This window comes from Macaca nemestrina, chromosome X (genome assembly GCF_043159975.1).
Source record: "Macaca nemestrina isolate mMacNem1 chromosome X, mMacNem.hap1, whole genome shotgun sequence".
Classification (NCBI taxonomy): domain Eukaryota; kingdom Metazoa; phylum Chordata; class Mammalia; order Primates; family Cercopithecidae; genus Macaca; species Macaca nemestrina.
In genome coordinates this window covers 126,668,142-126,695,770 of record NC_092145.1, presented here as the reverse complement: position 1 = coordinate 126,695,770, position 27,629 = coordinate 126,668,142, and the positions used below count along the sequence as shown (strand labels likewise).

Below are 27,629 nucleotides of genomic sequence, written 5' to 3'. Positions count from 1 at the left end.
TATGTCCATGTAATCTCTGTCTTCTTTACATGACTTCTAAATCAAACTTATTGGAGTTTACACATGTACTTTATACTAATTTTGTTCCCATACTATTATATTTATTTCTTCAACATATCAGATCCTATAAACCTTTCCTCTAGTAAGACATGACCCACTCAAGATCTCAAACACTAAGGAATCTGTTTAATATCTTGGTTTTGATACATGTTTAAGTGTGAGATAAGTAGGTGATTACTAGGTAATAGAACATGGTTAGAAGTTTTCTTTATGGATTATTAGTGAAACATAATTAAAGGAGAATTATGATCTCTATTTGTCCTGATACCTTTGATCATAGATACTAAAAGTGATATTTCCATGTCCTAGTGATTAATTCATACATTAATATTAAAAACAGGGACTAGAGCACAAATTAGGAATCACAGAAGATATAAGATTAGAATGAGAATGAATTTGGGATGTTTATATTTATTCTCTTTTTTTTTTTTTTTTTTTTTTTGAGACGGAGTCTCGCTCTGTCGCCCAAGCTGGAGTGCAGTGACGCGATCCTGGCTCACTGCAAGCTCCGCCTCCTGGGTTCATGCCATTCTCCTGCCCCAGCCTCCCCAGTAGCTGGGACTACAGGCGCCCGCCACCGCGCCCGGCTCATTTTTTGTATTTTTAGTAGAGACGGGGTTTCACTGTGGTCTCAATCTCCTGACCTTGTGATCCGCCTGCCTCGGCCTCCCAAAGTGCTGGGATTACAGGAGTGAGCCACCGCGCCCGGCCAATTCTCTAATTTTTTCATACAGGCATTCATACATACATCTACAAAGTGCTAAGCTCTTTGTTACTAATTTTCACCTCATGGTAACAAGTTAGCGGGAAAGACAGAATATATACTATTGGCTAGTTTGATAGAGCCAAAATAATATGGAGAAACAAAACAAATCGGTGGGTAAATAGATACTGTGTTACAGAAAATGGTATGTTTGCACCAAATTGTATTTGTTTCATCTTCTTGATAAGACCGTATTTCCCAACCTCTTTCACAGCTCAGTTAAGGTCAAGTGTCACTGTCAAGTATGGCCATAAAACTGCCCGTACAATTTATCTATCTTCTTTTTTCCCTGTACCTTGGCAATCTTGGAGGTCATGTGTTTTAAACTGTTTAGTCACTTTATAAAAGGAACAGGGATTCATAAATCACCACACTGAGTACTGATACCACCCAGAGTAACAACCCAACCCATATTGGCATGTGCCATGAGGAAAAATTAAATTTATGTTTATTACACCACTGAGATTTCAGTGTTTATTATTTATTGCAGCAAAATGTAGCCTATTCTCAGTTATGGATGGATGGAAAGGAAGGGAAGGGAAAAGGGAAGGAAACAGGGAAGTTGGGGGAAGGAGGGGAGGGGAGGTGAAGGACGAGAAGAGGAGAAGAGAGGAGAGGAGAGGAGAGGAAGAGGGAAAAAAAGAAATATCAAATTCAGCATAAGGGTGAAAGAAGAAGCAGGGAGATAAGTTTCTTGTCCAAAAGAGTAGATATGTTAGACATATGCCACTCTTCATTCTAATCAAAAGTCCCCAAACACAGAAACCATTGACCAGAATGTAACCATTTGTACATGCCAAGATAAAAATTATAGATGTCCGTTATTTCACACTGATTTCTTCAAATTAAGCAATTCAATTATGAATTACCACAATGTAGCTTTATTTGTCCATAGCTTTTTATTTTTTAATGTATTTTCCAGCAATATTTTTCTTAGTCAAAGACATACCTTAGTGAATCTCAGAAGCATCTTCCCTTCCAGGAAACTTATACCTGTTCATTGCAAGTCATTATACATTGGCAGCTGAGGAAGACAGCTGTTATCTAAATTCCACAAATATTCTGTGGAGGCTAAACTTTAGAACATGATTCCAAACTAGTTGTGTTCTGAACTCTTACATTTTGATAAGCCTCTCCTTTTATTGTCTTCCTGTATAAGAAAATGTTAACAAATCGGAGATCTAGATTCAATACCAGACTAAGGTGGTTGTATAAATGATACATAATTACTGGTAAAATGCCCATATTCTTACCATTAAAAATAATGAAGTGGATACATTTACTATCCCTAGATGTCCCAGAATACTTGTCTTGACCATAATGAGTTTTTTTATGATCCTTCATCATATAGAAAATTTACCACCTTTAAATGAACAAGTTATTGATGCCCCCCTACACACACACACACACACACTTAACTTTGCGGTCATGTATGTATTTCTCAGTTTAACTCCTTAGGATGTATGATAGCATCTAAGGAATGTCTGTTATCTTCTTATAGGAGAAAAATAAGAAATAACTATCTGTACCTACTTCATCATGTTAATGTGTTTAGCATTTTTATTCTATAGCACACTAATGACTTTTATGTACAGGTTTTTGGACTGAGTGCTTCTGGCCCAGCCACTTGTATTATTGAGTATGGTTGATTTTCTGTGAACCTACACATCGTACTAATCTTTCTAGTACAATGCTGGAGAATGAAGCTCAGAGCACAAAACAGTGATGTCATATTTCAAAAGTCAGATGGGATAGCATATTATTTTATATATTAGAAAAATAGGAAAGGGGTACTAAGTCTCCCTTATTTTTCTCTATAATTGGCTTAAGGCTCATCAGTACTGGCAATAAACAGCTCCAGAGGCTAAATGTGGCAAATGCAGTGAATTCAGCAAATCCAAGTCCCTTAGCATTATATAATGTTGATTGCATCCATTCTATAGAATTTTAATTTGATATCACTCTCTTGCTAATGCATTTATACATTTTAGTGGGCAATAAAAGAAGTTATGGGCAATCACAAAAAATACATAGTAGAGCTATGTGTGACACTGATGTCAGAAATATATATATATGTGTGTGTGTGCATATATATATATATATTTTTTTTTTTTTTTTTTTTTTGAGACAGAGTCTCAGTCTGTCACTAGGCTAGAGTGTTGTGGCATGATCTCGGCTCACTGAAACCTCCAACTCCCTGGTTCAAGGGATTCTCCTGCCTCCGCCTCCTGAGTAGCTGGGATTACAGGCATGTACCACCATGCCCGGCTAATTTTTGTATTTTTAGTAGAGATGGGGTTTCACTATGTTGGCCAGGATGGTCTCGATCTCTTGACCTCGTGATCCTCCTGCCTTGGCCACCCAAAGTGCTGGGATTACAGGCGTGAGCCACCATGCCTGGCCAGAAATTTATATTTTTGTGGAAAATTTAAAAAGGGGATCCCATGGTGGTAGATTTAAAAAATTCTAATAACAATTTTTAAAATTTCTAATAAATTAATTAGAAAAATAAATGTACTCAAGACTGATGATTTTTAAAATATCACAAGATAGGTAAAGCTTTAAGTGAAGTGATTAAAACTGAAATTAAGGACATTTGAGACATGAAAAGTGATCTAGGTCTTAGGAATTACAAACTGTGTGTAATGCATTTTACCAAAAATAAAGTAACATGTTCTTGATCCTTGTGATTAATCATTACGGTAGTCCTTAGGCACACAAACTAAAGTGAGACATAAATCAAATTGACCCGATCAACGCTCAGTAACTTTAAAGACATAAACAAGCAGCCAGCCTTTACCAACATTTTACTACATTTAAGAGTCCCGTATTACTACCTAATGTGTGGAGACAGCACAGTAGGCCACAAAGAGTACCAGCATATGGAGTTTTGGTTTTACAGCCGTCACTAGTTTTAAGAAATTGGGTAAACAATAAATTTTGTGGCCCTTCAGTTTCCTCTAAATAATGAAAATAGGAGTATCCATTCTTTCTTACTATGCAGGTAGCTGCAATTGTCAAATTAAGTTAATTTCTGTAAACCTATATTGAATATTATAGCACTCAAGACAATTGTGAAATATTAGATTCACTTCCAAATAAATTTGTTTAGATGCATGGTGGTGGTTGTTTTTCTGGGAGAAAATTACTGAGCATCAATGGTAATCTCATAGATATAGACCTCAGGTAAATATAGGCCAGATTTTAATTATTAGAAAAAGAGCTAATCTGAATCACTTAGGCAAAACATAAAATGATAATTCAATTTAATTATTAACATAGGTGCACATCTGTAACCCTCACTGGACATTAATCAGACCTTCATTAAGACACAGTTTTGTACTGATTTCCATGTTGTATAGATAATTTATAGAAACTGGTAGAAACTGAGCAGAGTTCATATCATGAAAAAGGGGAGAAAATACAATTATTTAAAGAAATGAGTTAGGGAAATTGAACAATATAGAAAGTCAAAAGTTTAGTGTCAGTTTTTAAGCACTAGATAATTATTAAGAAGAGATTCCCGACTGTTCTTGTTAATCATTTTCATTTTAACCAACCATATATACTGATGCAGTTATGTTCATAGCACTGCACTGTGCCAGATTTAACAAGAATAACACCAAATAAAAAATTAAATATAGTCCTTGCCAAAGAAGCCATGTAGGATTTTGCAGTCAATTTTTGGGGAAATGAGCCAGCATAGATAAAGCATTTAAACAACAATGCTTTCTTTACATCTATCAGAAAGGTCCAGTATGACTTTATAAAAAAATAGTCAAGGAAATTATTTGGAAAAGAAACCCCCAATAATGTTTTAGACTTTGAATCCTTTACGATATTTAATATTGGATGGATGAGTACCTGCCTTAGTTAAGTCCTGGAATATGAGATTTATTTTCTAGGTTTAGACATGCTATTATCTTTCTGCTTTAATTCTTTTAAAAGTTTTAAAAGGGAAAGTAAACGTAAGTTTTTGAAAAGACAATAATTTATTTATATAAGGAAAAAGCCATCTCTAGTGAGTGATTACAATTAAAAGTTAAAAACTAGCAGATGTATATTTTCCCTCTTATGCACATAAAAATTAAATCCATACTATTTCATCTTCAGTTGTTTCTCCATATATCTTCCTTATTACTATTTATGGCAGGATTATTCTCTGAGATATGCCCACTCTGAAACCTACTTAACTTTTTCCTTCCATTTCCTTTACTCCTACATCCAAATGATTGGTTAAATGCCATTGAGTCGACCACTGTACTATCTTTTCTTAATACCAATTAATTTTTTCTTAATTCCACCTCTCTTAATTTCACCAATTATATTTAAATCAGATGGCTGGGCGCAGTGGCTCACGCCTGTAATCCCAGCACTTTGGAAGGCCGAGGCGGGCGGATCACAAGGTCAGGAGATCGAGACCATGGTGAAACCCCGTCTCTACTAAAAATAGAAAAAAATTAGCCGGGCGCAGTGGCGGGCGCCTGTAGTCCCAGCTACTCGGGAGGCTGAGGCCGGAGAATGGCGTGAACCGGAGCTTGCAGTGAGCCGAGATTGCGCCACTGCACTCCAGCCTGGGTGACAGAGCGAGACTCCGTCTCAAAAAACAAAAACAAAAAAACAAACAAAAAAAAAAATTTAACTCTCAGCTTGTAGTATTAAACCCCTCTATTTATATTGCATGATGTGGCCATATTTGCCTCCCTAAAGTTTTCTCTTATTGTCAAAGTGCTATTTTAAAATTTTCAGTGAATTAAATTTGTCTAAAGCATGAGATCCCAAAATGCCATCCCAGAGTCAGCAACATTAAAATCACCTTGAAGCTTGTTAGAAATACAGCTTGTGAAGTCTTATCCAGAAACAACTGATTCAGAAATTCTGAGGATGAAGCCTAGTAATCTGTATTTGAACAAGCCCTCCAGTTTTACATTTTGTTGTGTTGAGACTTTATTTTTAGAGCAGTTTTAGGTTTACAGAAAAAATGAACAGAAAGTACAAAGAGTTATTATATACTCCCACTCCCCCACACATACATTTTTTTTTCAATTTTTAGCATCTGGCATTAGTGTGGTACATTTGTTAGAGTAGATGAGCCAATTAGAACATACTGCATTTTTTTAAAATTTATTTTATTGTGGTAAGTCCCCAACATGAGATATATCCTGTTAAATTTTTAAGCACAAAATAATTTTGTTAACTATAGGTACAATGTTGCTTAGCTGGTTTTTAGAATTTATTCATTTTGCATGACTTTCTGTATGTTTATTAACAACTCCTAACTCTCCATTTCTTTTACTCCCTGCTACTGGCAACCACTCTTCATTCCACTCTGATTTTATGAGTGACTATTTTAAATATCTCCTATAAGTGAAATCATGCAGAATCTGTTTTCATATTCCTGGCTTATTTTCCTTAGCATAATGTTCACAGAATTTATACATGTTGTCACATATTACAGAATTTTCTAGTTTTGAAGGTTGAATAATATTCCATGCATGTGTGTATATTCCATGTGTACATACATGCATGGAATATTCTAATGTATATGTCTATATGTGTATACACACACACACACACTCTCACACACACACACACACACTCACACACACATATATTTTCTCAACCGTCCATGGACATTTAGGTTCTTACTGCATCTGGACTATCATGATTAGTGATGCAGTGAACATGAGAGTACTAATGCTTCTTCAACATTCTGATTTCAGTTGTTTTAGAGAAATAACTAAAAATTAGATTGCTAAATCATACCGCACTTATATTTTCTTTTTTTCTTCAAAAACTTATGCATATTTATTGTTCCATCTTATAAACATGATTTTTCTTGATTGCCTTTTACTGTAAATCATTACTTATGAATGATAATCATATTTGTAGTGTAATGTGAAGAAACATTTTTCATGCATTTGAATTAGAAATAGCAGAATATATCAAGACAATAGAGTAGACCAAACTATTTTCTTCCACATAAGAAGTAATGAAATTTTATACTGGAGAGCTTAACCTTACGATGAAACCAGTAACACATTTGTGTTCTTTGAGTTCAGTTATAACAAATGGACTAAATTAGTGAACTATCACTTATCATAGTTTTGGATATATACTATTATCAAAATCAAATTTATATGACCTTGATGTCTATATAAACGTAGCCATGAAGAATAACATTTAGATGCATAAATACAGACTGTGTAGTAAAAGAGTTTTGCAGGAATAGTCCTTGTCTATTTACATATAATGGAGAGAAAGAAAGACATCAGAGGAAATGAATGATTTATGATAGAGATCTGAGCATTATTAAATTTAATTTTATTTTGAATACTTTCTTGATTATCCAGCTAACCATGTCTCTTATTTTCTTTAGTAAAGTAAACGGTTTCAATAGTAAACATTATATATCCTTGAGTTTACATATCAGCACTGCATAAGAATTCTTTTTTTTTTTAATACTTTAAGTTCTAGGGTACATGTGTACAATGTGCAGGTTTGTTACATATGAATACATGTGCCATGTTGGTGTGCTGCACCCATTAACTCGTCATTTACATTAGGTATATCTCCTAATGCTATCCCTCCCCCTCCCCCTCCCCACAATAGGACCCAGTGTGTGATGTTCCCCTTCCTGTGTCCAAGTGATCTCATTGTTCAATTCCCACCTACGAGTGAGAACATGTGGTATTTGCTTTTCTGTTCTTGTGATAGTTTGCTGAGAATGATGGTTTCCAGCTGCATCCATGTCCCTACAAAGGACAGGAACTCATTCTTTTTTATGGCTGCATAGTGTTGATGGTGTATATGTGCCACATTTTCTTAATCCAGTCTGTCACTGATGGACATTTGGGTTGATTCCAAGTCTTTGCTATTGTGAATAGTGCCACAAAAAACATACAAGTGCATGTGTCTTTATAGCAGCATGACTTATAATCCTTTGGGTATATCCCCAGTAATGGAATGGCTGGGTCAAATGGTATTTCTAGTTCTAGATCCTTGAGGAATCTCCACACTGTTTTCCACAATGGTTGAACTAGTTTAAAATCCCACCAACAGTGTAAAAGTGTTCCTGTTTCTCCACATCCTCTCCAGCACCTGTTGTTTCCTGACTTTTTAATGATTGCCATTCTAACTGGTGTGAGATGGTATCTCATTGTGGTGTTGATTTGCATTTCTCTGATGGCGAGTGATGAGCATTTTTTCATGTGTCTGTTGGCTGTATGAATGTCTTTTTTTGAGAAGTGTCTGTTCATATCCTTTGCCCACTTTTTGATGGGGTTGTTTGTTTTTTTTTCTTGTAAATTTGATTGAGTTATTTATAGGTTCTGGATATTAGCCCTTTGTCAGATGAGTAGATTGCAAAAATGTTCTCCCATTCTGTAGGTTGCCTGTTCACTCTGATGGTAGTTTATATTTTCATTTTCTTTTTGAGGAATGACCATAATGTGTTCCATAGCAGCTGCACCATTTGGCATTCCTAGCAATGGTGTAGAAGGGTGGCGACATCCCCACATCTTCACCAGTATTTTTTTTCTTTTTGATGATAGCCATCGACAGGTTGAGACAATATCTCATTGTGGTTTATTTATTTTTTATTTATTTATTATTATTATACTTTAAGTTGTAGGGTACATGTGCATAACGTGCAGGTTTGTTACATATGTATACTTGTGCCATGTTGGTGTGCTGCACCCATCAACTCATCATTTACATCAGGTATAACTCCCAATGCAATCCCTCCCCCCTCCCCCCTCCCCATGATAGGCCCCGGTGTGTGATGTTCCCCTTCCTGAGTCCAAGTGATCTCATTGTTCAGTTCCCACCTATGAGTGAGAACATGCGGTGTTTGGTTTTCTGTTCTTGTGATAGTTTGCTAAGAATGATGGTTTCCAGCTGCATCCATGTCCCTACAAAGGACACAAACTCATCCTTTTTGATGGCTGCATAGTATTCCATGGTGTATATGTGCCACATTTTCTTAATCCAATCTGTCACTGATGGACATTTGGGTTGATTCCAAGTCTTTGCTATTGTGAATAGTGCTGCAATAAACATACGTGTGCATGTGTCTTTATAGCAGCATAATTTATAATCCTTTGGGTATATCCCCAGTAATGGGATGGCTGGGTCATATGGTACATCTAGTTCTAGATCCTTGAGGAATCACCATACTGTTTTCCATAATGGTTGAACTAGTTTACAATCCCACCAACAGTGTAAAAGTGTTCCTATTTCTCCACATCCTCTCCAGCACCTGTTGTTTCCTGACTTTTTAATGATCGCCATTCTAACTGGTGTGAGATGGTATCTCATTGTGGTTTTGATTTGCATTTCTCTGATGGCCAGTGATGATGAGCATTTTTTCATGTGTCTGTTGGCTGTATGAATGTCTTCTTTTGAGAAATGTCTGTTCATATCCTTTGCCCACTTTTTGATGGGGTTGTTTGTTTTTTTCTTGTAAATTTGTTTGAGTTCTTTGTAGGTTCTGGATATTAGCCCTTTGTCAGATGAGTAGATTGCAAAAATTTTCTCCCATTCTGTAGGTTGCCTGTTCACTCTGATGGTAGTTTCTTTTGCTGTGCAGAAGCTCTTTAATTTAATGAGATCCCATTTGTCAATTTTGGCTTTTGCTGCCGTTGCTTTTGGTGTTTTAGACATGAAGTCTTTGCCCATGCCTATGTCCTGAATGGTACTACCTAGGTTTTCCTCTAGGATTTTTATGGTATTAGGTCTAACATTTAAGTCTCTAATCCATCTTGAATTAATTTTCGTATAAGGAGTAAGGAAAGGATCCAGTTTCAGCTTTCTACTTATGGCTAGCCAATTTTCCCAGCACCATTTATTAAATAGGGAATCCTTTCCCCATTTCTTGTTTCTCTCAGGTTTGTCAAAGATCAGATGGCTGTAGATGTGTGGTATTATTTCTGAGGACTCTGTTCTGTTCCATTGGTCTAGATCTCTGTTTTGGTACCAGTACCATGCTGTTTTGGTTACTGTAGCCTTGTAGTGTAGTTTGAAGTCAGGTAGCGTGATGCCTCCAGCTTTGTTCTTTTGACTTAGGATTGTCTTGGAGATGTGGGCTCTTTTTTGGTTCCATATGAACTTTAAAGCAGTTTTTTCCAATTCTGTGAAGAAACTCATTGGTAGCTTGATGGGGATGGCATTGAATCTATAAATTACCTTGGGCAGTATGGCCATTTTCACGATATTGATTCTTCCTATCCATGAGCATGGTATGTTCTTCCATTTGTTTGTGTCCTCTTTTATTTCACTGAGCAGTGGTTTGTAGTTCTCCTTGAAGAGGTCCTTTACATCCCTTGTAAGTTGGATTCCTAGGTATTTGATTCTCTTTGAAGCAATTGTGAATGGAAGTTCATTCCTGATTTGGCTCTCTGTTTGTCTGTTACTGGTGTATAAGAATGCTTGTGATTTTTGCACATTAATTTTGTATCCTGAGACTTTGCTGAAGTTGCGTATCAGCTTAAGGAGATTTTGGGCTGAGACAATGGGGTTTTCTAAATATACAATCATGTCATCTGCAAACAGGGACAATTTGACTTCTTCTTTTCCTAACTGAATACCCTTGATTTCTTTCTCTTGCCTAATTGCCCTAGCCAGAACTTCCAACACTATGTTGAATAGGAGTGGTGAGAGAGGGCATCCCTGTCTTGTGCCAGTTTTCAAAGGGAATTTTTCCAGTTTTTGCCCATTCGGTATGATATTGGCTGTGGGTTTGTCATAAATAGCTCTTATTATTTTGAGGTACATTCCATCAATACCGAATTTATTGAGCGTTTTTAGCATGAAGGGCTGTTGAATTTTGTCAAAAGCCTTTTCTGCATCTATTGAGATAATCATGTGGTTCTTGTCTTTGGTTCTGTTTATATGCTGGATTACGTTTATTTATTTGCATATATTGAACCAGGCTTGCATCCTAGGGATGAAGCCCACTTGATCATGGTGGATAAGCTTTTTGATGTGTTGCTGAATCCGGTTTGCCAGTATTTTATTGAGGATTTTTGCATCGATGTTCATCAGGGATATTGGTCTAAAATTCTCTTTTTTTGTTGTGTCTCTGCCAGGCTTTGGTATCAGGATGATGTTGGCCTCATAAAATGAGTTAGGGAGGATTCCCTCTTTTTCTATTGATTGGAATAGTTTCAGAAGGAATGGTACCAACTCCTCCTTGTACCTCTGGTAGAATTCAGCTGTGAATCCATCTGGTCCTGGACTTTTGTTGGTTGGTAGGCTATTAATTATTGCCTCAATTTCAGAGCCTGCTATTGGTCTATTCAGGGATTCAACTTCTTCCTGGTTTAGTCTTGGAAGAGTGTAAGTGTCCAGGAAATTATCCATTTCTTCTAGATTTTCCAGTTTATTTGCGTAGAGGTGTTTATAGTATTCTCTGATGGTAGTTTGTATTTCTGTGGGGTCGGTGGTGATATCCCCTTTATCATTTTTAATTGCGTCGATTTGATTCTTCTCTCTTTTCTTCTTTATTAGTCTTGCTAGTGGTCTGTCAATTTTGTTGATCTTTTCAAAAAACCAACTCCTGGATTCATTGATTTTTTGGAGAGTTTTTTGTGTCTCTATCTCCTTCAGTTCTGCTCTGATCTTAGTTATTTCTAGCCTTCTGCTAGCTTTTGAATGTGTTTGCTCTTGCTTCTCTACTTCTTTTAATTGTGATGTTAGAGTGTCAATTTTAGATCTTTCCTGCTTTCTCTTGTGGGCATTTAGTGCTATAAATTTCCCTCTACACACTGCTTTAAATGTGTCCCAGAGATTCTGGTATGTTGTATCTTTGTTCTCATTGGTTTCAAAGAACATCTTTATTTCTGCCTTCATTTCGTTATGTACCCAGTAGTCATTCAGGAGCAGGTTGTTCAGTTTCCATGTAGTTGAGCGGTTTTGATTGAGTTTCTTAGTCCTGAGTTGTAGTTTGATTGCACTGTGGTCTGAGAGACAGTTTGTTATAATTTCTGTTCTTGTACATTTGCTGAGGAGTGCTTTACTTCCAATTACGTGGTCGATTTTGGAGTAAGTACGATGTGGTGCTGAGAAGAATGTATATTCTGTTGATTTGGGGTGGAGAGTTCTATAGATGTCTATTAGGTCTGCTTGCTGCAGAGATGAGTTCAATTCCTGGATATCCTTGTTAACTTTCTGTCTCGTTGATCTGTCTAATGTTGACAGTGGAGTGTTGAAGTTTCCCATTATTATTGTATGGGAGTCTAAGTCTCTTTGTAAGTCTCTAAGGACTTGCTTTATGAATCTGGGTGCTCCTGTATTGGGTGCATATATATTTAGGATAGTTAGCTCTTCCTGTTGAATTGATCCCTTTACCATTATGTAATGGCCTTCTTTGTCTCTTTTGATCTTTGATGGTTTAAAGTTTGTTTTATCAGAGACTAGTATTGCAACCCCTCCTTTTTTTTGTTTTCCATTTGCTTGGTAAATCTTCCTGCATCCCTTTATTTTGAGCCTATGTATGTCTCTGCATGTGAGATGGGTCTCCTGAATACAGCAGACTGATGGTTCTTGACTCTTTATCCAGTTTGCCAGTCTGTGTCTTTTAATTGGAGCATTTAGTCCATTTACATTTAAGGTTAAGATTGTTATGTGTGAACTTGGTCCTGCCATTATGATATTAACTGGTTATTTTGCTCGTTAGTTGATGCAGTTTCTTCCTAGCCTCGATGGTCTTTACATTTTGGCATGTTTTTGCAATGGCTGGTACCGGTTGTTCCTTTCCATGTTTAGTGCTTCCTTCAGGGTCTCTTGTAAGGCAGGCCTATTGGTGACAAAATCTCTAAGCATTTGCTTATCTGTAAAGGATTTTATTTCTCCTTCACTGATGAAGCTTAGTTTGGCTGGATATGAAATTCTGGGTTTAAAATTCTTTTCTTTAAGAATGTTGAATATTGGCCCCCACTCTCTTCTGGCTTGGAGAGTTTCTGCCGAGAGATCTGCTGTTAGTCTGATGGGCTTCCCTTTGTGGGTAACCCGACCTTTCTCTCTGGCTGCCCTTAAGATTTTTTCCTTCATTTCAACTTTGGTGAATCTGGCAATTATGTGTCTTGGAGTTGCTCTTCTCGAGGAGTATCTTTGTGGCATTCTCTGTATTTCCTGGATTTGAATGTTGGCCTGCCCTACTAGGTTGGGGAAGTTCTCCTGGATGATATCCTGAAGAGTGTTTTCCAACTTGGTTCCATTTTCCCCCTCACTTTCAGGCACCCCAATCAGACGTAGATTTGGTCTTTTTACATAATCCCATACTTCTTGCAGGCTTTGTTCATTTCTTTTTCTTCTTTTTTCTTTTGGTTTCTCTTCTCGCTTCATTTCATTCATTTGATCCTCAATCGCAGATACTCTTTCTTCCAGTTGATCGAGTCGGTTACTGAAGCTTGTGCATTTGTCACGTATTTCTCGTGTCATGGTTTTCATCTCTTTCATTTCGTTTAGGACCTTCTCTGCATTAATTACTCTAGCCATCAATTCTTCCACTTTTTTTTCAAGATTTTTAGTTTCTTTGCGCTGGGTACGTAATTCCTCCTTTAGCTCTGAGAAATTTGATGGACTGAAGCCTTCTTCTCTCATCTCGTCAAAGTCATTCTCCGTCCAGCTTTGATCCGTTGCTGGCGATGAGCTGCGCTCCTTTGCCGGGGGAGATGCGCTCTTATTTTTTGAATTTCCAGCTTTTCTGCCCTGCTTTTTCCCCATCTTTGTGGTTTTATCTGCCTCTGGTCTTTGATGATGGTGATGTACTGATGGGGTTTTGGTGTAGGTGTCCTTCCTGTTTGATAGTTTTCCTTCTAACAGTCAGGACCCTCAGCTGTAGGTCTGTTGGAGATTGCTTGAGGTCCACTCCAGACCCTGTTTGCCTGGGTATCAGCAGCAGAGGCTGCAGAAGATAGAATATTTCTGAACAGCGAGTGTACCTGTCTGATTCTTGCTTTGGAAGCTTCCTCTCAGGGGTGTACTCCACCCTGTGAGGTGTGGGGTGTCAGACTGCCCCTAGTAGGGGATGTCTCCCAGTTAGGCTACTCAGGGGTCAGGGACCCACTTGAGCAGGGAGTCTGTCCCTTCTCAGATCTCAACCTCCGTGTTGGGAGATCCACTGCTCTCTTCAAAGCTGTCAGACAGAGTCGTTTGCCTCATTGTGGTTTTGATTTGCATTTCTCTGATGATTAGTGACTTTGAGCATCTTTTCATAAACCTGTTGGCCATTTGTATTTGGAGAAATGTCTGTTAAAAGCCTTTAACCCATTTTAAAAATTGGGTGATTAGCTTTTTTTTCGCTGTTGAGTTATAGGAGTTCCTTATATGTTTTGGAAATTAAACCTTTATCAGATGAATTGTTTGAAAATAGTTTTTCCTATTCTTTAGGTTGCCTTTTCACTCTGTTGATAATTTCCTCTGCAATGCTGAAGCTTTTAGTTTAATGATGTCCCAATTGTTTATTTTGCTTTTGTTGCCTGCGCTTTTGGTTTCATGTGCATAAAATCATTGCTAATATTAATGTCATAATGCTTTTTTGCTGTGTTTTTTTCTTGTAGATTTATAATTTGAGGTTTTATGCTTAAGTCGTTAATTCATTTTTAGTTGATGTTTTTGTCTGTGATGTAAGTTAAGGGTCCAAATTCATTCTTTTGTATTTGTGTATCCAGTTTTCCCTACATCATTTGTTAAAGAGACTATTCTCTCCTTATTGTGTATCCTATATGGTTTTAATTAACATAGCCCTCTAATATATTTTGAAATCAGGAAGTGTGATGCCTCCAGTTTCATTATTTTTTCTCTAGAGTGGTTTGACTTTCTGGTGTTTTATTGTGGCTCCATATAAACTTTGGATTTTTTTTTCTATTTCTGTGAAGAATATCATTAAGATTTTAATAGAGATGGCATAGAATCTGTAGATAGCTTTGGGTAGTATGACCATTTTAACAACATTAAGTCTGCCAATCCATGAATGTGTAATATCTCTTTATTTGTTTGTGTCTCTTTCAATTTCTTTAATCAGTGTTTTATAGATTTCAATGTACAAGTCTTCCACCTACTTACTTCATTCATAATTATCTTGTTCTTTTTGATGCTATTGTAAATGTGGTTCTTTTCCTAATTTCCATTTCAGATAATTCATTGTTAGTGTGTAGAAATGCAACTAATTTTTACTCATTGATTTTATATCCTGCAACTTTACTGAATTTGTTTAATAGTTTTACTAGGTTTTTTCTGGATTTTTTGGAGTTTTCTGTGTAGAAGGTAGAAGATTATGCTGTTTGTAAACAGGGAGAATTTTCTTCTTCCTTTCCCATCTGGATGACTTTTACTTCTTGATCTTGCCTAATTTCTCTGGTTAGAACTTCCACTACTAGATTGACAAATGGTGAGATTGGGCATTCTGCCTATTTCCTGTTCTTAGAGGAAAAGATTTAAGATTTTCCTGTTGAGTATAATGTTAGCTGTGGGCTTGCTCTATATGAACTTTTCTGTTGAAGTCATTTATTTCTATTCCTAGTTCATTGAGAGGTTTTTGTTTTTTGGTCGTAAAAAGATGTCAAATTTTGTTAAGAGATTTTTATGTACCTATTGAAATGATCTTGTGGCTTTTATTCTTTATTCTGTTAAAGTGATATATCCCATTATTTTATTTTTATGTAGTGAATCATCCTTGCATTCCAAAGTTAAATCTCACTTGGCTATGGTGTATGATCCTTTTAATGTGCTGGTGGGTTTAGTTTGCTAGTATGATATTGGAGGATTTTGGAATCTATATTTATCATGAATTTTGGACTGTAATTTTCTTTTCTTCTGATGCCTTTGACTAGCTTTTGTATCAGGATAATACTCACCTCAAAAAATGAATTTGGAAGTGTTCACTCCAAGTTTTTGGAAGATTTTGATAATATTTGGTGTTAATTCTTATCTACGTGTATATTAGAATTCACCAGTAAAGTCACCAGGTTCTGGAACTTTCCTTGTTGGGAGGTTTGGATTACTAATTCAGTCTCTTTGCTGATTATAAGTCTGTTGAAAATTTATATTTTTTTTCATGGTTTAATCTTAGTAGGTTGAATGTTTCTAGGAATGTATGCATTGATTTTTTTTTCTAGGCTATGCAATTTGCTGGCATACAATCATTCATAGTAGTCTCTTATTACCATTTTTATGTCTGTGCGTTCAGTTTTATTCTCTTCTTTTCATTTCTGATTTATTTGAATGTTCTCTCATTTTTTTAATTTAGCAAAGATATTGTCAGTTTTATTTCTTTTCATAAAACCACCTCTTAATTTTGTTAATTTTTTTCAGTTGTTTTTCTATGATCTTTTTCATTTATTTATTCTCTAATATTTATTATTTCCTTCTTTCTGCTAATTTTTGGTTTAATTTCTTCTTTTACAAGTTTTGTGAGGTATAAAGTTTGGCTATTGATTTGAGATTTCTTTTTATTTTATTATTTATTTATTTATTTATTTTGCAGTGAGAGAAACTGAGATATTTATTTCAGGGTGCCGAGCAAGGAGAATTGGGCAGCTAACACTTATGATCTGAACTCCTTAATGGATTATAAGGGAAGGTTTTTAAGGGCAGCGTTACATTTTAGGAAAGTAGAAGTTACAGGCAAAATCATGAACCAATACAGGGAGATTATACATTGCTTTGGCCTAGAAAGTCAGGATATGTTGAACCAGGGGCTTACAGGTCAGTGGTAGATTTAGAGATTATTTTTCTTTATTTGCAATTGATTAAGGAAGTAAGGCTTTATATAAAACCTTGGGGTCAGCAGAAAGGAATGTTAAGGTTTGCCCTGTGGGCATGACTCTCTCCAGGCCTCTCAAAATGAAATTGGAACAGTAGTCAGAATTTAGTCCTCAGTTTTTGCTTATCTGAGGTCTTTGTGTCAGTGATCAGAATTTTTCATTCGGTTGGCAGCGGGGGGCACTTGGGGGAGGTCCTGGTTTCTGAAAAACAGCTCAGGGACATATGTCCAGATGTTATCTTTAGTTTTTTTTGTTTTTTTTTACTTTAAGTTCTAGGGTACATGTGCACAACATGCAGATTTGTTATATGTATACATGTGCCATGTTGGTGTGCTGTACCCACTAACTTGTCATTTGGTATATCTCCTAATGCTATCCCTCCCCCCTCCCCCAACCCCACAACAGGCCCCGTTGTGTGATGTTCCCCATCCTGTGTCCATGTGATCTCATTGTTCAATTCCCACCTATGAGTGAGAACATGCGGTTTTTGGTTTTGTGTCCTTGCTATAGTTTGCTCAGAATGATGGTTTCCAGCTGCATCCATGTCCCTACAATGGACATGAACTCATTCTTTTTTATGGCTGCATAGTATTCCATGGTGTATATGTGTCATATTTTCCTAATCCAGTCTATCATTGATGGACATTTGGATTGGTTCCAAGTCTTTGCTATTGTGAATAGTGCAACAATAAACATACATCTGCATGTGTCTTTATAGCAGCATGACTTATAATCCTTTGGGTGTATCCCCAATAATGGAATGGCTGGGTCAAATGGTATTTCTAGTTCTAGATCCTTGAGGAATCGCCACACTGTCATCCACAATGGTTGAACTAGTTTACAGTCCCACCAACAGCGTAAAAGTGTTTTTATTTCTCCACCTCCTCTCCAGCACCTGTTGTTTCCTGACTTTTTAATGATCGCCATTCTAACTGGTGTGAGATAGGATCTCATTGTGGTTTTGATTTGCATTTCTCTGATAGCCAGTGGTGATGAGCATTTTTCCATGTGTCTGGTGGCTGCATAAATGTCTTCTTTAGAGAAGTGTCTGTTCATATCCTTTGCCCACTTTTTGATGGGGTTGTTTGATTTTTTCTTGTAAATTTGTTTGAGTTCTTTGTAGATTCTGGATATTAGCTCTTTGTTATATGGGTAGATTGTAAAAATTTTTTCCCATACTGTAGGTTGCCTGTTCACTCTGGTGGTAGTTTCTTTTGCTGTGAAGAAGCTCTTTAGTTTAATTTGATCCCATTTGTCAACTTTGGATTTTGTTGCCATTGCTTTTGGTGTTTTAGTCATGAAGTCCTTGCCCATGCCTATGTCGTGAATGGTATTGTCTAGGTTTTCTTCTAGGGTTTTTATGGTTTTAGGTCTAACATTTAATTCTTTAATCCATCTTGTATTAATTTTTATATATGGTGTAAGGAAGGGATCCAATTTCAGCTTTCTACTTATGGCTAGCCAGTTTTCCCAGCACCATTTATTAAATAGAGAATCCTTTCCCCATTTCTTGTTTTTGTCAGGTTTGTCAAAGATCCAATGGTTGTAGATGTGTGGTATTATTTCTGAGGGCTCTCTTCTGTTCCATTGGTCTAGATCTGTGTTTTGGTACCAGTACCATGCTGTTTTGGTTACTGTAGCCTTGTAGTATAGTTTGAAGTCAGGTAGCGTGATGCCTCCAACTTTGTTCTTTTTACTTAGGATTGTCTTGGCAATGCGGGCTCTGTTTTGGTTCCATATGAACTTTAAAGGAGTTTTTTTCCGATTCTGTGAAGAAAGTCATTGGTAGCTTGATGGGGATGGCATTGAATCTATAAATTACCTTGGGCAGTATGGCCATTTTCACAATATTGATTCTTCCTATCCATGAGCATGGAATGTTCTTCCATTTGTTTATGTCCTCTTTTATTTCGTTGAGCAGTGGTTTGTAGTTCTCCTTGAAGAGGTCCTTCACATCCCTCGTAAGTTGGATTTCTAGGTATTGTATTCTCCTTGAAGCAATTGTGAATGGGAGTTCACTCATGATTTGCTTCTCTGTTTGTCTGTTATTGGTATATAGAAATGCTTGTGACTTTTGCACATTGATTTTGTATCCTGAGACTTTGCTGAAGTTGCTTATCTGCTTAAGGAGATTTTGGGCTGAAATGATGGGGTTGTCTAAATATACAATCATGTCATCTGCAAACAGGGACAATTTGACTTCCTCTTTTCCTAATTGAATATCCTTTATTTCTTTCTCTTGCCTGATTGCCCTGGTCAGAACTTCCAACACTATGTTGAATAGGAGTGGTGAGAGAGGACATCCCTGTCTTATGCTGGTTTTCAAAGGGAATACTTCCAGTGTTTGCCCATTCAGTATGATATTGGCTGTGGGTCTGTCGTAAATAGCTGTTATTGTTTTGAGATACGTCCCATCAATACCTAGTTTATTGAGAGTTTTTAGCGTGAAGGGCTGTTGAATTTTGTCAAAAGCCTTTTCTGCATCTATTGAGATAATCATGTGGTTTTCGTCTTTGGTTCTGTCTATATGCTGGATTACGTTTATTTATTTGCATATATTGAACCAGGCTTGCATCCTAGGGATGAAATCAACTTGATTGTGGTGGATAAGCTTTTTGATGTGCTGTTGGATTCTGTTTGCCAGTATTTTATTGAGGATTTTTGCATCGAAGTTCATCAGGGATATTGGTCTAAAATTCTCTTTTTTGTTGTGTCTCTGCCAGGCTTTGGTATCAGGACGATGCTGGCCTCAAAATGAGTTAGGGAGGATTCCTTCTTTTTCTGTTGATTGGAATAGTTTCAGAAGGAATGGTACGAGCCCCGCTTTGTACCTGTGGTAGAATTTGGCTGTGATTCCGTCTGTTCCTGGACTTTTTTGGTTGGTAGACTATTAATTATTGCCTCAATTTCAGAGCCTGCTATTGGTCTATTCAGGGATTGAACTTCTTCCTGGTTTAGTCTTAGGAGGATGTATGTGTCCAGGAATTTATCCATTTCTTCTAGATTTTCCAGTTTATTTGCGTAGAGGTGTTTATAGTATTCTCTGATGGTAGTTTGTATTTCTGTGGGGTCGGTGGTGATATCCCCTTTATCATTTTTTATTGCATCTATTTGATTCTTCTCTCTTTTCTTCTTTATTATCTTTCTAGCGGTCTATCTATTTTGTTGATCTTTTCAAAAACCAGCTTCTGGATTCATTGATTTTTTGAAGGATTTTTTTGTGTCTCTATCTCCTTCAGTTCTGCTCTGATCTTCGTCATTTCTTGCCTTCGGCTAGCTTTTGAATGTGTTTGCTCTTGCTTCTCTATTTCTTTTAATTGTGATGTTAGGGTGTCAATTTTAGATCTTTCCTGCTTTCTCTTGTGGACATTTAGTGCTATAAATTTCCCTCTACACACTGCTTTAAATGTCTCCCAGAGATTCTGTTTTTTTGTGTCTTTGTTCTCATTGGTTTCAAAGAACATTTTTATTTCTGCCTTCTTTTCGTTATGTACCCAGTAGTCATTCAGGAGCAGGTTGTTCAGTTTCCATGTAGTTGAGCAGTTTTGAGTGAGTTTCTTAATCCTGAGTTCTAGTTTGATTGCACTGTGGTCTGAGAGACAGTTTGTTATAATTTCTGTTCTTTTAAATTTGCTGAGAAGTGCTTTACTTCCAACTATGTGGTCAGTTTTGGAATAAGTGTGATGTGGTGTTGAGAAGAATGTATATTCTGTTGATTTGGGGTGGAGAGTTCTGTAGATGTCTATTAGGTCCGCTTGGTGCAGAGCTGAGTTCAATTCCTGGATATCCTTGTTAACTTTGTCTCATTGATCTGTCCAGTGTTGACAGTGGGGTATTAAAGTCTCCCATTATTATTGTGTGAGAGTCTAAGTCTCTTTGTAGGTCTCTAAGGACTTGTTTTATGAATCTGGGTGCGTCCTGTATTGGGTGCATATGTATTTAGGATAGTTAGCTCTTCTTGTTGAATTGATCCCTTTACCATTATGTAATGACCTTCTTTGTCTCTTTTGATCTTTGATGGTTTAAAGTCTGTTTTATCAGACTAGGAATGCAACCCCTGCTTTTTTTTTTTCTGTTTTCCATTTTCTTGGGAGATCTTCCTTCATCCCTTTATTTTGAGCCTATGTGTGTCTCTGCATGTGAGATGGATCTCCTGAATACAGCACACTGATGGGTCTTAACTCTTTATCCAATTTGCCAGTCTGTGTCTTTAATTTGGAGCATTTAACTCATTTACGTTTAAGGTTAATATTGTTATGTGTGAATTTGATGCTGTTATTATGATGTTAGCTGGTTATTTTGCTCATTAGTTGATTCAGTTTCTTCCTAGCATCAATGGTCTTTACAATTTGGCATGTTTTTGCAGTGGCTGATACCGGTTGTTCCTTTCCATGTTTAGTGCTTCCTTCAGGAGCTCTTGTAAGGCAGGCCTGGTAGTGACAAAATCTTTCAGCATTTGCTTGTTTGTAAAGAATTTTATTTCTCCTTCACTTATGAAAATTAGTTTGGCTGGATATGAAATTCTGGGTTGAAAATTCTTTTCCTTAAGAATGTTGAATGTTGGCCCCCACTCTCTTCTGGCTTGTAGAGTTTCTGCCGAGAGATCTGCTGTTAGTGTGATGGGCTTCCCTTTGTGGGTAACCCAACCTTTTCCTCTGACTGCCCTTAATATGTTTTCCTTCATTTCACCTTTGGTGAATCTGACAATTATGTGTCTTGGAGTTGCTCTTGTTGAGGAGTATCTTTGTGGCATTCTCTGTATTTTCCTGAATTTGAATGTTGGCCTGCCTTGCTAGGTTGGGGAAGTTCTCCTGGATAATATCCTGCAGAGTATTTTCCAACTTGGTTCCATTCTACCTATCACTTTCAGGTACACCAATCAGACGTAGATTTGGTCTTTTCACATAGTCCCATATTTCTTGGAGGCTTTGTTCATTTCTTTTTACTCTTTTTTCTCTGAACTTCTCTTCTTGCTTCATTTCATTCATTTGCTCTTCAATCATTGATACCCTTTCTTCCAGTTGATCTAATCAGCTACTGAAACTTGTTCAGGTGTTACGTAGTTCTCATGCCATGGTTTTCAGCTCCATCAGGTCATTTAAGGTCTTCTCTGTGCTGTTTATTCTAGTTAGCCATTCGTCTAATCTTTTTTCAATGGGTTCGAACATTGTCCTTTAGCTCGAAGTTTGTTATTACCAATCTTTGAAGCCTTCTCTCAACTCATCAAAGTCATTCTCCATCCAGCTTTGTTTCGTTGCTGGCGAGGAGCTGCAATCCTTTGGAGGAGAAGAAGCACTCTGATTTTTAGAATTTTCAGCTTTTCTGCTCTGGTTTCTCCCTATCTTTGTGGTTTTATCTACCTTTGGTCTTTAATGATGGTGACGTACAGATGGGGTTTTGGTGTGGATGTCTTTTCTGTTTGTTAGTTTTCCTTCTAACAGTCAGGACCCTCAGCTGCAGGTCTGTTGGAGTTTGCTGTAGGTCCACTCCAGACCCTATTTGCCTGGGTGTCACTACTAGAGGCTGCAGAACTGCAAATATTGCAGAACGCAAAATGTTGCTGCCTGATCTTTTCTCTGGAAGCTTCGTCTCAGAGGAGCACCTGGCTATATAAGGTGTCAGTTGGCCCATACTGGGAGTTGTCTTCCAGTTAGGCTACTTGGGGGTCAGGGACCCATTTGAGGAGGCAGTCTGTCCATTCTCAGATCTCAAACTCCATGCTGAGAGAACCACTTCTCTCTTCAAAGCTGTCAGACAGGGATGTTTAAGTGTGCAGAAGTTTCTGCTGTCTTTTCTTCAGCTATGCCCTGCCCCCAGAGGTGGAGTCTACAGAGGCAGGCAGGCCTCCTTGAGCTGTGGTGGGCTCCACCTAGTTCGAGCTTCCCAGCCACTTTGCTTCCCTACTCAAGCCTCAGCAATGGCAGACACCCCTCCCCCAGCCTCGCTGTTGCCTTGCAGTTCAAATTCAGACTGCTGTGCTACCATGAGCGAGGCTCTGTGGGCATGGAACCCTCCCAGCCAGGCACGGGATATAATCTCCTGGTGTGCCGTTTGCTAAGACTGTTGGAAAAGTGCAGTATTAGGGTGGGAGTGTCCTGATTTTCCAGGTACCGTCTGTCATGGCTTCCCTTGGCTAGGAAAGGGAATCCCCTGACCCCTTATGCTTCCTGGGTGAGGCAATGCCCTGCCCTGCTTCGATTTACACTCCGTGGGCTGCACCCACTGTCCAACAAGCCCCAGTAAGATGAACCCGGTACCTCAGTTGGAAATGCAGAAATCACCCATCTTCTGCATCGCTCACACCGGGAGCTGTAGACTGGAGCTGTTCCTATTTGGCCATGTTGGAAACTCCTTCCTGTTTTCTTTTTAAATGTAGGCATTTACTGCTATAATCTTACCTCTTACTACTGCTTTTGCTGAATCCCAAAAGTTAGGGTATCATGTGTTTTTGTTTTCATTTGTCTCAACATTTTATTTATTTATTTTTTTTATTTCTTCTTTGACCCATGGCTGATCAAATGAGTTGTTTAATTTCCACATACTTGTGAAGTTTCTAGTTTTCCTTCTGCTATGGATTTCTAGTTCTGCTCCTTTTGTGGTCACAAAAGATATTTCGTATGGTTTCAATCTTATTTCTTGTGACTTGCTGTGTGACCTAACCTGTGATTTATCTTGCAAAGTGTACCATGTCTGCTTAAGAAGAATGTATATTCTCTTACTTCTTTGTGGATGATCTGTATAGGTCTGTCACATCCATTTGATCTCTAGTGTTATTCATAGCCACTATTCCTTTGTTGATTTTCTGTCTGGTTGTTCTGTTCATTATTTGAAAGCTTTTATTAATACTATTGTTGTATTACTGTCTACTTATCCCTTCTATGCTGTAAATGTTTGCTTTATGTATTTAAATGCTTTAATGTTAGATACATATATATTTGTAATTATTATATATTCCTTGTGTATTTACACTTTTGTCATTATATGTTAGTAATGTCCTTCTTTGTCTCTTGTGACAGCTTTTTACATAAAATCTATTTTTACTGATACAAGTATTGGCACCTTTGCTTTTTTGGGTATTATTTGCTTATAATATTTTTTCTTTATCCTTCCACTTTCAGCTTATATGAATCATTAAGTATAAAGTGAGTTTCTTACACACAGAATATAGTTGTATCTTGTTTTTTGTTTCATTCGCTCACTCTATGTATGCTGCAAAATCTGCTGATGGTTTCATGGGGGTTTCCTTGTACATTTTCCTATCATTGTATTTTAAGCGTATGTTGTATATTCTGGATGTAAGTACTTTGTCAGATATGTAACTCATAAACATTTTAACCTGGTCTGTTATCATCTTTCCATGCTTTTAACAGTCTCTTTCATGAAGTATTTTTAATAGTTTTAATGAAATCCAACTTATCACTTATATCAATATATCTAAAAACTTATCACCAAACCCCAAATGTAAGATTTTCTTATATTTACCTTTGAAGAGGTTAAAACTTTGTGCTTTATATTTAGGTCTATGATCCATTTTGAGTCAATTCCTTAAAAATGTGTAAGGCCTGTGTTACATTCAGTATTTTGTGTGTGGATATGCATTTGTTTCAGGATCATATGTTGAAAAATCTTTCCTCAGTTTAAGGATAGTTGTCTGTTTACAGTTGGGCACATTATGATTCACTTTGTCTGGGCATGGCCCAAGATTTCTCACTTCTATAAGGTTCTTAGTTAATGCTGCTGCTTAATTAACTGTGACTAGCAAGACTCTAGTATATGGTAAGCTTCGTAAAAGAAGAGGCTGTATCTTACTTGTGTTTGCCCTTAAGCCTAGAGATATTTTGCTTACTTTTATTTATCACATGTATCTATCTCTCTAACTTTCTAAAAGTTATTCAACGCTATTCATAGAGAAATATTAGATATTTTAAAATAAGTTAAATTAAAAGAAACACGGAAATTAGGGCAAAAGGAAAAAGTAAGATTAAGGAATTTGTTAAATTTAGTTTTCTACTAGAGGTGAACCTACATTGTGGCTCTGAACATTGATGTCCTTATGTCCTGGCACAGTCCTGGTTTATGCCCACTGCATCAGTGTAATTATTGATGACAACGTTTACTAGTCTAGATTAAATGGAAGAAGTGGATACCCTACTGTTAGCCCTTGTAAACAGCTTGTAACCTGGAAAAACGATGCCTTACATTGATTACTGAGCAGCGTAATGTATAAATGGAAAGAGTCTTTAAGCAAATGCCCAGATATTGGAAAGAAAAGATAAGGATTCCATGATATTCTTAAAACAGTTATTAATTTTACCACTGTGAATATTGATGGCACATTAGACCTTAAAACTATAGTTATTTTACATATATATTGGCAATGAATGTTTTTAAAAATATTATATATCAATAAAATATCTTGATTTTTAAAACTATAAATTATGATATACATTTTATGATATTTATATATATGTTCTTATCTTTAGGATTATTGATAATTAATATTTTAGAAAGAAAATATCTAGATGCAAATCTATATGTATAGGATGACTATTAATCTTATATTCCCTAAAGGGGCCCACAGAAATAATGAGGGGCTTTCTCTTAGATGGATGACTTTTCATTTTGCAATGAAAAAGGGTGAGAAGGCCCTTCATCAAACTTTTATTTAGGGCAAAATGGGTGTCATGAAAGAACTTAAGGTCATTACTAATTAATAATATAAAGTAACAAAGCAGAAAAAAATAACCTTTCATTGATTTTCTGTAGGTTTCAAGCAGCTTCATTGATTAGATCTTGATGGTAATAAGAATTCTAAGAAATACATAAGAATTTAGAATATGTTCAGATATTTATACTTATTATTTTTATATGCATAATTGTATTTGAAATTATATAAATTTAATTTCTTATTTTAGAAATCAGACTATTTGCAACAAAAAAATTTAAAATATGCAATTATTAAATCTCTGCTGATAGCAAAGCCCGTAAAAAAGTCTTGTTTGCTTAAGAGAAATTTACCTAATAAAATAATTTAATTGCAGATATTGTCCTTGCTCTAGAATAAATAACATCTTCCTAAACATCTTACTAAAAGATCCTTCTCAAATTTGCTGGACTGTGTTGGATGCCTCTGTAGTGGACTTCCTTCACACCCGTCTTTCTTTTAAATTTAAATAAAATTTCAATTTAAATAAAATGACCATATTCTATTTAAATTACTTGTTTAACTGTGTGCCTTCCTCACCAGACTATTCATTCTATGAGAATAGGGGATGTGTCTTTCTTGTCTTTTTGATACCTAACCCCTAGCATGGTACTCTGCATATAACAGAGGCTCAGTAAATAAATGTATATAAAGCAAAAGTTGATAAAGTTTTAGACATTTTGTATAGTAAAAACATAATCCAAACTATAGTTACATTATTGTGATACAGAAAGTGGTAGCTGACAGCAAAATTATTTACCATCTAATCTGAATTTACAAAAATTATTAAAATAATGATTCATTTCTACAAAATCGTGATTCCAAATGTGATATTGCTTTAGTCTATGTAACTATATTCTCCTTTGTTCCTTGCAGTTTTTCAACATTTTCTGTTCCTTCCGTTCGTTGTTCATCCTCTTTCTTCAAGTCTCAATTTAAAGGTCATGTCTTCAGGGCAACCATTCCTGACTACAGTATTTTTGTGTGTTTCAATATTGTATTTATTTCCTTTATGGATGTTATCACAAAATTCAGTTTTCTTGTTTATTGGTTTATTATATATTTTCCTTCTATTAAATTCCATGTGAGCAGAGACATTGCCAATTTTTACCATTGTATTCTTAACTCCTGGGAGATTGCCCAACAATTTAATGACAGAATTAATGGATGGATGGATGGACGAATGGATGGATAGATATGCAAATTCAGAGATGTGACAAGAAGTTCAGCAAAACACATGTTCATGAAAACATAGAAAAAATAAATAAAATAATATAAAGCTATTCTGTTTCCCACAAAATACTTCCTGATATATTTTTATGCTTGGATACACAATCTACTGCTTGAGTCTAAAATTTATCAAATTCATATCTTGGTAATCTAGGATCACACATCGTTGTTAAGCTATATGTTTCTTAAGATCTACCTCTAATTTGCCTATAGTTTAGGCAATGAGGTTTTGGTGCTTTAAAAGCCTACTCTTCCTATAAAAGGGAATTTATCATTTTAAATTGTACTTTGTTAGAAATCACTTAAAATAATTAAACACAGTTTTTTTAGTCAGTTTCAAGATATAGGACATATTATTTGTACATATGTAAGAATTTTTAATTTGGCATAATAACTTAAGACTTATTCTTTAAAGTGAGTATTAAGTATGCATGGGAGGAGCTTTAACCTAGAGGTATGGTAAAAATATATCAGAGCAATTATATAGATTATCTTAAGATGACAGAGATTTCAAGGTAATTCTTTGCCCAACGTATCCAGACATTACTACATTCTGTTCCTCCTTGTGTAGGTCAGTCTGGCTGTTGAAAATGCTTTATACTTGATGAATCTTATCAAGTTCACCTTTGTGGCATTTTCTCCAGCTTTCAAATAATTTTTTCTATAATATGATAAAATGAGAGTAATAAGAATAATGCACATTTGACCATCTTGAACAAAAAGTGTGGGAATACAGCCTTTACATAATAGAAAAAGAAGGAGAGAATAAGATAGGCTCAAATCTCCATATCAAGGAAAATCTGTGTAGCGAAGAAATGACCTCATTTCCCTCAAGAGTTAGTGTTTCCTTCCTTCCTTCCTTCCTTCCTTCCTTCCTTCCTTCCTTCCTTCCTTCCTTCCTTCCTTCCTTCCTTCCTTCTGTCCTTCCTTCCTTCGCTTGCTTGCTTGCTTGCTTGCTTGCTTGCTTGCTTGCTTGCTTTCTTTCTTTCTTTCTTTCTTTCTTTCTTTCTTTCTTTCTTTCTTTCTTTCTTTCTTTCTTTCTTTCTTTCTTTTTCTCTCTTCTTTCTTTCTTTTTCTTTATTCCTTTCTCTCCTATCTCTCTCTC

General features: G+C 36.4%; 1 long non-coding RNA gene across 1 annotated transcript in view; it reads left to right on the top strand.

Annotated features, from left to right (window-relative positions):
• LOC105490345 (uncharacterized) overlaps positions 1-27,629 on the top strand; it is an 848,896-nt gene that overhangs the window by 37,797 nt on the left and 783,470 nt on the right. The window lies entirely within an intron of this gene.